Here is a 13177-nt window from a genome sequence, read left to right on the forward strand (position 1 = left end):
GATAGCACTGAAAAAGCTGGCTGGTGTACTGAAAGCAGTTTGCCTGTGGGTGCACAGAACTGTGAGTAGGCTCATTTATTCTACTTCAGATACAGAGCTTCAGTACCTGAACCAGCTTTGGTGTCACAATGCAATGCTCAGAGAAGTAAATACTGTCCTTTTTACAGACAAAGGCTGCATCTACACAAGATGCTGACTGTGCAGTCATTATTGCGCAGTCATTTAGTACTTGTATAAGCAAGTACTAAATGACTGTGTAGTAAGCAGAGCTACCATGCAGTTGTGCTGAGGAATGGCTTTTTTGTGACACTGACTGTGCAGTAGCTCATGACTACTGAGCACTAGCGTTGCATCATATTTCCTGCCAAGCTACGCTACTGTGCAATATTCACAGGCTACTGTGCAGTCAGCGTCTCATGTAGACATGGCCAAAGAGAACCAACGGACTCATTTTTATTTATGCTTATTCAACTTTCTCCAATTCTAGCAGTATAAATAGGCATTAAGGTGGGTATAAAGATAATTTGCTCCTGTTTTAAGACTCCCTTTTTCTGCCAGGAGATATAAAGTAACCTTAGTGTAAATGAAAATTGAGCCCTGAGAAAAGAAAGGACTTGCTCAAGGCAAGGAACAATTAATGAGAGGTGTGGGAGTAACGTCTAGCACACATCTAGTTGGTATAAATTGACATAAGTAACTCCACTGGTTTCAATGAAGTCACTTCAATTTATGCCATTGAAATGAGGCCACATTAATATGCACCAGCTGGGAATCAGGGCCTGAATTTTTTGGCTTTCAGAGTCTGATTTTCCATTGCTTTGCTCCTTGTTTTGTCATTTATACTAGTAAATTACAACCAAGTAACATCCTTCATATCAGTAATAGCATTTTGCACCCAGTCTGCAAAGATTAGACAACAAGGGTGCTTCTACACAAGTATGGAAACTGCTCCGACGTGCTCCGACGTGCTGTAATTACAGTGCATTGAAACACACTCAATTAATCGAGTCTACTGGAGCATGGTAATTACTGTGCTCCAGCCAGTCTCCTTGTCTGCCCTGCCACCATTTTGAAGCATGGGGATGCTGATACACGAGATGTACCAGGCACACTCTTGGAGCCGCTCTAATTAAAACACCCTCCCCACCCATTGAGCATGTGTAAAAATGCCCCAAAGTACAAGGAAGCCAAGGACAAGGCCCCACTTGATTACAGTACCTGTCATGGTACTTTTATCTTGATGTCACAAAAGACCCAGGACTCACTTAACAAATGCCAAAAATCCAATCACACTTGAAACGAGGCCATGATGCATTGAGCTCAACATGAACAATATCTTGTGTTTAAGCAGCTCCATTGGCTCCCACGCTTGGAGAAATTTAAAATTACCACTGGCTCGGAGGCACAATTCATGACTTTTTTTAAGCTCTTTAGCATGACCCTAATGGGTGCATTCATGCTCACAGTGAAGTACAAGCCTACCAAGTGAATTGTGGATAACCTTTGTGCTCTGGAATGGCTTGTTTACCAGAGTTTAAACACCAGCAGACAGTAGATAGCTCATCTGAATCATTCACAACCAGTTGCATGCAAAATAATTTGCTTTATTTTTTATTATAAAAAGACTGGACCAAAGCAGATAGCATCCTAACTTTACTGATCACAGAACAAACATAAAATATCTTTTTATATCTCTCTCAGCTGAAGTATTGTGGGAGCCATTATACATAGTAGCAGCAGGAACTCTTACCTCTATAGTGTTTCTGGTTTTGTTAAAGGTTTCTCAGGATTTCCATTGGAAACCACTGCTTTGTTTTTTTCCCAAGAGTTCATAACTCAGCTTTAACAAATTGCTCTAGACTGAAACATGGTTTCAAGTTGGGAGAAAGCATTTTCTTTTATTAATGACTTTTTCTTTCCTTTTTATATGGTGATTTTTTTGTTTTTTTAACGTACATAAAATGGTTTGGGATGCTTTTTTCATTTATATGCAGTAACTCAAAAACAGCTTTTATATGACGACTGAAATTTGGGTGAGTGATTGGTCAATACTGCCCTTGGATTGCCTTTAGCCTCTTTATTAAAATAAAATAAAATAAGTAATTTAAAATGGCTGAGAGATTTCAATTTGAAAAGTATCTACTTGAACAGGCACATTAAGGGCATGGATTTGTACTTTGTTTATATAAAGCACATGTTCAGCAAAATGCAATCCCTAAAAATCTCTCTCTGCAGATTAGGGCTGTACTAATAATTGATTCTTTGGTTCAGTGGTTTAACTGAAAAATCAACAACCAAAACAAAAACCAAAGAACACCTAAATCTGGACTGAGCTGAATAGAAAAAAAAAAAATTCCCCCCAAATTGGAAAAAAATATCCTAAACATTTGTATTTCAAATTCACAAAATTTTTGTTTCACCCTCAACCAGTGTTTTATTTCTAGTTTGGGTATTGTTAACGAAACCAACACTATAGAAATAAAGCGACTAAATTAATCATTCTTCTCAGTGGTTGAATGCCCTTTGTAGTTTTTACCAGTAGTGTCAGGATTACGGGACTCACTCAAACCCCTTTTCTGCCATATTTAAACTCTATTTCCCAGGACAGTGCCTTAACCACCTGTCTCTAGGGCATGGTGAGATTAAGTCTTTCCTGCTGGAGCTCTTTCATTTTCCATAAAATACCTGAATATTTATGAGAGGGGAAAACGGCACCTAGGTCTTCCACCTTCCACTGATCACTAACAAGATAATTGTTATATTAAAACATGGACTTTGGGTCTGCTCCTAGTAACTTGATTCACACAATTCCCCAGGATTTGAATTGTAGTTAGCGTATCAAGAGGCACTTGGATCAGGGATTTGAACTGCACTTCTCCTCACACAGGTGAATATTGTATCTACTGGAGCAGTGGTTGCTGTCTTCCTGGGACAATTAATTCTTCCATGCAATGTAGAATAGCTTTAAAAAGAGGGTCTCCTGTCCCAGGATACTTTATAACTTCATGAATGGACCACTCATCTGGTATGTGGGAAAGGTGGGTTTCAATATCTTCAGGCATCCAAGTGTGCTGGGATGCTGGAGGAGTCTGGTTTAACATAAGTCAGCAGGGGATCTGGGACAAACATGACATAAAGTGGTGTGACCCAAATCAGTTAAGTCTGATACTACATTCAACCAGGTTTATTTCAAACCGGTTTCAGCCATTTTCATACTGGTTTATGTGCACTAAGCATCTGTTCTGTTACAGGTTTAAACCAGTTTCTGATCACTTAAACCAGTTAATGTGTAATGTCTGTCTCTAGCCCTGGAGGGCAGCTTAATGAGTTTTGGTGAACTGTTGAAGGCTGCAAGAGTATCCCCACCCCTTGACAGGTTCCCTGCCCCCAGTCACCATTTTGGGGTCTCCTAACCCCTAAACTTTACCACCTGAAGTATCTACCCTTGCCCTAGAAGTAATCCTTTTGGGACGCAGGGAGGGGGAGGGATTGCCATCTTGGAACTGAGAAAAAAACAAATCATATACTGAAAAGTCAAATAGCTACTATAACATTTTAATTTTATTTCAAAAAAATTTGGGCTGATTTTTTGGTGTTTGCATTGTGTATATAGAGGTGATTGAATAACAGCTCAAATACATTCTTACCCTTGTATATTGTATTTGGAAGGGTAAGGGGGTGTAAGTGAAGGGGGTGTAGTTGGAGGAATGTGTCGCTGGGGAATGGGTGTGTGTGTGTTTGTGTGGAATGTAAGTATGGTGTGTGGGGTATGTGGGTGTGTGGGGGGAGGGTGGGAAGTGTTGGGGGCTAGGCATGTATGTCAGGGATGGTGTGGGTTTATGTGTGGGTGTGGGGGGTGTGAGCCTAGGGTGTGTGGTTGGGGTAGGGGGGTGTGGGAGCATGTGGGTGGGTGGGTATGGTGGGGTTGGGATTTGTGGGGGGTGTGGGAGTGTATGGCGGTTGTGGGAGGGCATGGGTATGTGGAGGATTATGGTACAATTGGGTGTGTAGGGGATGCAAGACTGTGAGTGGGGGCTGTGGGAAGGTGTGAGTGTATGTGAGGATATGATGGGATGTGGAGTTTGGAAGGGTATGGGTGTATGGGTGTATGTATGGAGTGTGTGTCTGTGTATGTGTGGAGGTGGAACCTCCAAGACCCTGGAGTGTGCAAGTCTCCAGAGCCATGTGTGGTGGCAGCAAGTGGAGCTAGCTCTGCCTCATGCCATAGCGCTCAGCTACCATGCTCTCCCCTGAGTCCCCAGTCACACGTGGTAGCAGTGTGCAGGGCCAGCCCTAGCTGGTCCCATAACATGCAGCTCAAATGCTCCTGCCCAAGTCCTCAGCCACATGTGGTGGCAATGAGGAGGACCAGCTTGACCCAGTCCTGTAGCACACAGCTCCTATGCTGCCACCCAAGTCCCCAGCCTCATATGGTGGCAGCTTGCAGGGCCAGCTCTGCCTGGTCCCATAGGACGCAGCTTCTGCCCAAGTCTCGGGCTACACATGGTGGTAGCATGTGGGGCCATCCCTGCCCAGCCCCATTGCATGCAGCTCCCACAGTTCTGCCTGAGTCTCTGGCCACAGGTGGCAGCAGCAACCAGGACCAGCCCGACCCAGCACCAGAGTGTACAGCTTCCATGGTCCCACCCAAGTCCCTAGCCAAACATAGCAGCAGTGAGTGGAAGCAGCCTCACAGCACATAGCTCCCATGCTCTCACTTGAGTCCACAGCTGCACATGGTGGCAGCATGTAGGGCCAGCCTGACCCAGCCCCATAGCACACAGCTCTGGCACTCCTGCAGCATGCTCCCTGCACTCCTGGCTTCCTTTCCCCATTGGGAGTCCCTGACACGGTGGGGCCCTTACCTGAATTTCCACTCTCCCAAGGATGGAGGGCTGGGAAACAGCTACAGGGTAACCATCCAAAAACTTCTGTCTCTAGCATCCCTACCTTGGGGCTGTGGGTGGGTCAAGCCAGGGTAGGGTGGAGGTTGGTTGATTAGCATAAGGAGAATTATTTTGGCTTACAGAGTGGTCCTGCGGGCTGGATGGAATCACTTGGCAGGCCTCATCTGACCTGCAGGCTATATTTTGCCCACTCCTGCTCTATAGCTCTGGGTCCTTTCCTGAGCACCAAGGGAGGAACTCAGGCTATTAAATTCAATGCATTTCATGGGGTAGTTACATGTTACCAGGGACTTGAATTCTTCCTTCATCCATGCTTCTACAGTAATCAGGTGAGAAGAGCTGGCAGTTGGGAACACACTCTAATAACTTTATATATGAAGTGGCCATCATGGGTGGCTAGAAAACACATGGCCAAAGACATACTGCATAACGAATATTTTAGTACAAATAGTGTTCTTTCTGTCGTCCACATGATAAAATGAAACATGAGTAAGGAGCCAGGACCCACAAAATCATTAAATTTACTTTAAAAAATTACATTTTAGTTCTTAGTTGTCCTCTATTTTTTTCAAATACATTGGGGTCCTTTTCATGTTTTTTTCTACAACCATTGAGGTCAGAATCTCACTCATTTTTTTTAAAGAAACCTCATACTCCTATATTCATGAGACTACATGCTCTAGAGCATTCAGACAAATGACAATGAATGCAAGGATGTTTCTAAAGCACAAGTGTTAGCAATACTTACTCATTCAGTAAAGTTACGTTTTAATTCATAGCCACAAACTCATATTGCTGAATTGTAATAACAGTTCAGGGCAGAGGTTTAAGCAATAGGCACTATCTTGCCCCTTTCCTTGTGTTGTTAGTATATTTTCATTCTAGGATAGTCTATTTCACTCCATCCTCTTTTACTGAGCTGCTCCACCAGCGTCATTAAAAGGCTTTTAAAATGTGGCACTAAGTTATAATGTGCCGTTCTGGGCCTTTTTCTGACAGGTAATCCTCCGCTTCATTTATCCAGATGGAGTTAATTTGGCTGAACTATGTTGACCTGGGTTTAGGATTTTCAAATGTAAATGGTACAAATGCAACTTGCCTTGGCAACAAAGTAGTTCTGTGTTAAGATTTCCAAGAATTCTCTCTCGAGCCTGCCTTATAAGGAGTATGTTCTTTCAATTGGGATTCCTACTGTCATTAATCTACTACTTCTTTCAACAATAAAAAGAAATATGGAATAAGATTACCAGGATGGATGGTCTGGTGCAGACTAGAGAACACTTCTTTATTTAATAAAGGTTTAAATTTGACATCAGTTAAATGTCTTGTGCCATCACGTTTTAGCTCTGTTATGTGGATTCTGGACCTTGCTACTTACTTGGACACAAATGTACTTTATTGATTTAAAGCATCTTGTAGGTTATTCATGGGAGCTGAGATTTCCATCCACAATCACAGGGCTCTGCTTACTTGGTGCAGACTGTGGGGCCTCTGTTAAAGAAATTCCACCCAGAGGTGAGCTAAAGTACTGCAAGTGAGCCAGGGGCTACAACAGTCAACTGAGCAACCAGTCCCAGTTGGCTGGTGAAGGCAACAAAGCCAGTGGATAAGAGCTTGGATTTTTCAAAAATATGCTGATTTGGTACCTCTTTTCTACCGCAAAAATTAGTTTGCTTTGCCTGACACCACTGCATTCTTTCTGATCCCAAGGGAGTCCTTTGCTTCCTCTGAGTGCTAATCATAGCAACCTACAGCATTTTAACCTCTCCTTTCTCCCGAGCAGATCATGGGTATGTATATACTTCACAATATAGTGTTGCAAGGAGGCATCTGAGCCAACTCTGTGCCCCACAGTCTAATTTATCCATTTGGCATCTGAGTTAACGCCGTCCGTGTTCATGACATTGCAGTGTGCAACGTAGACATTCTCTAACTGGGTTCTTGTGCTGCTATAAAACATACTTAAATCAGTTGAGTTAACTGAAGAGACCAGATTGTGAGATGAGAGTAGGGCTAATGGAGCTGCAGACAATGGTCTCTTTCCTGAAAAAGTGGGAGAGGGGGACATCCATAATTTCTTGTGTAATAATATGAGTTATGAGTATTAATCCAATCCTGATCCAATGGAGTGTTAAGATGCTTCTAAGTTTTACATTGCAGTCAATGTGACTTGTATGTTCTTACCACCTCATTTGCTTTACTTGGCCCAGACTTAGGGAAGGATCTGAGGATTGGGCCCACTGTCTTTCTACTGATTCAAGCACAACCATGGAGAAAGCATACTGGACTCTGGCTCCTGCATGTATATCTCTAAAAGAAATCATTCTGGATATCAGGAAACTAAATACAGGTTTAAAAATATCAACCCTGTGCCTGGTGTAAAGCTCATACCCTCTAACAAGCTCATGTGTTAATTTTCTTTTGTTAATTATCTGCCTCATATTGCTGATGGTCAAATCTGTGATTAAAGCAACATTAGCTACTGAGGCTGTGTGACAGAAACGAAGGGAACCAACTGCTGTGATTTGGTTTATACTGCTGTAATAATCTGGATTTGTTAAAGGCTTTGTGATAATACCCTGAAAAGCTGATATTTGTTCAATGAGTACATGCAGCACAGTTTCCTTATTATTTGATCCTATCTTGCATGAAGCAATCATCAGATGTCACAGCACGTTTTTATTATTTTTCATTGTACGGAGCTAGCACTCAACCTTCTCAGAGCTTTGCTGTGCTAGGTACTGTACAGAGAGAGTAAAACAAAACCCCTGCCCTGAAGAACTGTTAATATGAGTAGAAAAATAGAATAAGGGAAGAGGAAAAGGATGTAACATAGGGTACATAGCTACATTTATTGGGCAAAATCCTTCATTCTGAATGCTGGATCATCCACGTTTTATTATTATTATTTATTAGGAATGAATAAGGAAGACTGTTCAACCTGGGGGAGAGAAGACTGAGGGGGGACTTGGTGGCCATCTATAAGTATGTAAGAGGTGAATTTTGGGAGCTGCAGACATACAAGAAGGAAATGCCTCAACCCCACAAAGCATCATACTCATCAAGCAGACAGAGAAGAGGGGAAAACACAGAATTTTCTGTGTCAGGATTCACTAAAGGCAGTGTGACAGGAGGGTCTTTAAAAGGGGCCCTGAAAGTGGAGAAGATAGACTGTCTGTAGTTGAGTTTAGGGAGATCAAATTAAGCATGTGGGCTGGAAGCAACCTGTCTGCTCATTTGACCCAAACTTTCTCACAGGGAGATGGACAGAGACAGCACAGGTGGGCTTTCCAATCCTGCCCTACATGCAGACTCATGGCTGCCACTATTTGTGGCTTCTCCTCTAACCCAGGGTGGATTTCCCTATGCCCCACACCAGGTTCTCTTTGCAGAAAGGTATTGCTTAACCTTCTGTCTCTATTTGAGACTTCAGGGGGTGGTTGTTCTCAGTAAAGACTGAATAAAAAGGTAAGAACTCTTCTCTTGCTGCCCTAAGTACCTCATTCAGCTCACCATGGAAATATACTCCTGTTGCCATTGTTTTGTGACATTGCAACAGTGTTTTATAGCCCATAGACAGTCAAAGGGAAAACCACGCATGAAAATTAATAGCCATGAAAATACCATGAAGAGAAAATAGCCATGCTACTTTAAAGTCATGCAGTGGGGTTTGAGACAGCTGTTACTATTTTTGTGCCCTAAACTGTGCTGTTTATAATTTTTATTTTACCTTAACTTGGTACCATGGAACTCCTCTGATGTCCAGGGCCCTGATCTATGTGGTTCTGGACATGGCCTCACAGGAGCTGAGAAGTTGCTCTTTCTTCCAGTGAGGCTGGAGGTAGAGCTAGGCTTAGGGAAAATGGTGCCCTGGGCAAACTTGTATTTTGGCATGTCCCCTTTCCCCTCCCCTGGTTTCAGAAGCTGTAATCTCAAACATTTTTTATAATTTACTAAAAAAATACAAAAGAGGAAATGATACAAAATTCAATGTAATTCAGTTCAATGTTATTCAAATGATAAATGGTATGCCATAATAATAGCATTATAGCTAAGTGACAAATACACTAAACATTAAATTAAACACTAAATGAATAAATAATAACAAATTCAAAACATTGTTCATCATGATCCCAAGACTCAGAAAATGATTCTGCATGCCTTTGCTGCCACAAACTCTGATATTGCTTGTGGCAAACCTACATTTTGAGCCACCGCATTCTTGGTAGACAGGATAGACTGCAAAGATAGCCTGTCATCTCCCATGGTCAGTTCCAAATACCTTTTTATGAGCATCAACTTTGAGAAATCCTATTCACTGCTTGCTGCCAGTATGGGCACGGTTAACAGGATCCTGAATGCCATCCATGAGTTTGGGAAGTTGTCAGAAAGTTCACTGTTGTAAATAAATTGTAGAACTTCTTGAGGAGCACTACAGTCCATTGGAAGTAGACTTTGGAGATAGCCAAGTTCTTCACAGGGGTCGATGCCATTAATATCAGAGCTCTCTCCATATGTTGACACACAATGAAGGTCCTTACAGTGCTTCTTCAAAATTTCTTTGTCAGGGAGTCATGTCATGTTGTATGGAAAGGCCCAAAGGTTCACTTGTTCATTCTTTTGCTCAAACCATTCTTACATGGACACTCTCACCATGTCTTTAAGCTTGGTTAAACAGTTCAAGTTTGAACTTGACTTCTGGATTGTTAACTGTTTCATCTTCATATTCGTAGCTGAATTGATGCTTTTTATGATGAACATGTGGGGCTTGTTTAAATACTAAATCAACATCAAGATCATGCTATTATTATGTTTTATCCTTTGCTTTGCTTCAACCCATGTTCAGCAGGAACTGACTTTTCTTGCCACATAAGAATCTGAGCCATTTGCTTCTAATCATTTGGATCCTCAAATGCTAGATATAATTTTGGATTCAAGTTGAAGAGTTTGCAGGAGAAACTGAAAACCTTGTCAGTGGACTGCAAGTAAAGCAGCCACTGCTGCTTTGGAACTTTGCCATTTTCAAGATTTCTATATAAAAAATCATAGAAAAATGGTGATTCTGCTCATCCAGAGCAAAATCAAGTTCTTTACTTTTAGGGACTGTTGGTCACTATCAGATCTTGAATTTGGGGCATTAGATTGGGCAATAAAGCAGGATCCAAAATGTTATCACCATTGCCTATAACAGGGATGGTTTAATCTCTTTCGCTAGTGACACCATCATTATTCTGGCCCAGATGAAGAATTTCATTTGGGTCTCTGTTCCTCTTGTGATGATTCTTAGAAGTTGAATTGTGGATCATCTCTACATTTTTCATCTGATGCCTCTGCTGTGACCATCTCACTACTACTGCACAGGTTGTTGTTAACAGATTTCAAGTGTTTTTTCATCACGTCTGCATCTCTTTTCATCACAGTTATTAACTGAGCTTTTCATTTCCTGTTCTGTGCCCCTGACATCCTCTTCTTGGGTACTTGTGCTATTTTGTTTTCTTCCAAGTTGCGTGGCTGGTGACAATTAAAAGGAGCATCCCAGCACACTCTTGCACATGCTTGAACTCGCGCTTGCTTGCATACACTTGTACATGCTTACACACCCTTGCACGCTTTTGCACATGCTTACACATGCTTACATATGCTTGCACACTTTTGCCCATGCTTGCACACAACTACACATCCTGGAACACAATTGCACACCCATTTATACCCTTGCACATGTTTTCATACACTTGTTCATGCTTGCACGCCCTTACACATGCTTGCACACTCCTACAAGGGTCCTGGTCAGTGAGTATTAAAATGAGTGTCCTCACTCTGGCCCCACTTCTGCCACCACCACTGCCACTGAGCAGCTGCCCCCTCCCCTGGATGATGCAGCTCTGGCATGTATTACTATTTAGGCAGATAAGGGAATTAATGACCCACTGCTCTTTACTTCATAGGTGTTAACAATCATCTCCTCTTAGCTGCCTGAATAGTAATACCAGAGCTGCCCCAGCTGCCCCACTCCTTCCTTTGGCTGCAGAGGTGCATCACACTAATGGCACCCCCCGACCTGGACACCCTGGGCAGTTGCTCACACTGCCTATGCTGCCCACCCCTAAGGCTGGCTCTGAGTAGAGGTGAGGGTACTTGGTGTTTTTCAGGGACAGGCCCAAAGTGAGAAGGGGCATGGTATAACACAGGAGAAGATGAAAATGGATTGAAGTGGACAAGGAGTTATTTCACAGAATAAGGACATGGGATTGTCTAGATCAGTGATTCTCAACAGTGCCATGGCAACCTGGTATGCCATGAGAGCCTTTTAAGGGTGGCATGGGGTGCTGCATAATATTAGCACAGTTAAGTGTGCAAATACCTACATGATTCCTAACATAAACCTAGAGATTTCAAATTGGAATCTATATTGTCAAAAATATTCTAACCTGCTGTGGTCTTTCTGAGTTTCTTGCAACTGAAGAATTGCTTTACTATTTTTCCATAGTCAAAAAATGAGTGAAAGCCAAGAGCTGGCATTTTCTGAGCAGTGCCTTGAGTCTAATGAGGGATGCCTTGAGTTTAAAAAGGTTGAGAACTACTGGTTTAGATCTGAAGATAGTACACCATTCGATATTTGGCTCTGTTCTTGGCTAGAGATTGTTTTTATAGCAAAAGGGAAGGTTATACGCAATGAGAACAACAGAATTCTACAGTTACCTTTTGATAGAAGAATGCCTGTTGAAATGTAACCTCTCCAGTTCATGAATGCAACATGCTTGAGGCATTTTAGAGCATGCACTGTTATAACTTGATTTCACGTACAAGCTTCTGGAAGCTGTTTGGCCTTTAGCCCATGCAAAGCACCTAAGGTTTGCAGTTATGGTACATTACACTGCACTCAATGAATAGATGCCCTTAGCCAATGTGACTGCCTACTACCAGCCCAATAATCCCCTGATGATTTGGCTTCTTTGCAGCCACTTGCTGAAAGAGGGAAGTAGATCCTGAGGTTAAAGGCCTGCATTTGGGTTCAGTTGCTAGCTCTGTCACAGAGGATGCCAGTGACCTGAGCCAAGTAACCTTATCTTTCTGGTCCTTAGTTCCCTTTTTAATCCTATAATTTTATGCCTTGCCTACTCAGCCCTCCTGAAGGGCAGGGACTGTCTCTCACTTTGGGGCTAGCATAGGACTCTTAGAAGGGCTTTGAGGCTCTATCTGTAATTATGAGTGCAAATGAGGAAAACCTCCCTAGATACCTGACCGTATCTGGAGCATCTTCTTTACATATCCAAACTAGATAATGGCTTTTCTATGTCTTCAGACTGCTGATACCTTTCTTTGGCTCTTCTCCCTTTTCCTGAATTGCTTTTGTCAACCTGATGCTTTACATCACAGTCCGGGCTTTAACTTGCCTTTGAGCATAGCACAATTTTTTCATAGCAGTAAGCTGGTTGCTGTGTTGGGCCTTTGGCTTCCTGGCTTATCCTCTCATAATTAGACTGTCCCCCATGGTTGCTAAAACAATGAGTGGCTTATCAGCCTTTTGGGGCAGTTACATGTCTTTTAATGTTTGGGGCCTACTGTGAGTGCTTGAGGAGAGTTCTGTTCATTGACTTTAACAGTAGGAGTAATCACCATCTCACAGGAGGTGCTCTGCACTCATCAGGATTAGGCCCAGAAATGCTCCACTCTAGTGATCTGTTCCTGCTGCTGTTGCCGTGACTGGCTCCTGAAGCCTTAGGGTTACAGTTATTACTGAGTAAATAATGGTTTCCTTAAAACCAATCCCTTTAATTGCTGAAGGCTGTAACATACACACCACCCCATGGCCTATCCTTACTAAACGTCTGTGCCTACAGGCATTCAGAGAGATCTTTTTCCACCTCTGCGTCCAGACATAATACGGTGTTTATAATATTAAATGAGGACTTCCTTTTTACATTCAGCTTATGAATAATTTGGGTAGACTGAGATATTTTCTCCTGCACTGCAAGTTAATTGTTTGTCTTCCTCGTTTATCTTTGGCTCCAATTTGTAATTTACGTTTTTGCACAGTTTTCAGCTATGTTAACATCTCTTTTGTCTCTTGCCTATAACATTTAATTCCTCTCCCAGTTATTATTTATCTCTTTAATTTAGTGCTATATTACTTAATGCTATAGGCTATAAAGTGTTTTGGGGTGCCATTTGTATGAAAGATACCGTACAAAACAAAACTGTATTGTATTACAACTCTGATTTCTTAATGCATACAGTACCTACAATTTCATGATTGTTAGCACAATCCT

This window comes from Crocodylus siamensis, chromosome 1 (assembly GCF_052110815.1).
Source record: "Crocodylus siamensis isolate JL-2025a chromosome 1, ASM5211081v1, whole genome shotgun sequence".
NCBI classification, from domain to species: domain Eukaryota; kingdom Metazoa; phylum Chordata; order Crocodylia; family Crocodylidae; genus Crocodylus; species Crocodylus siamensis.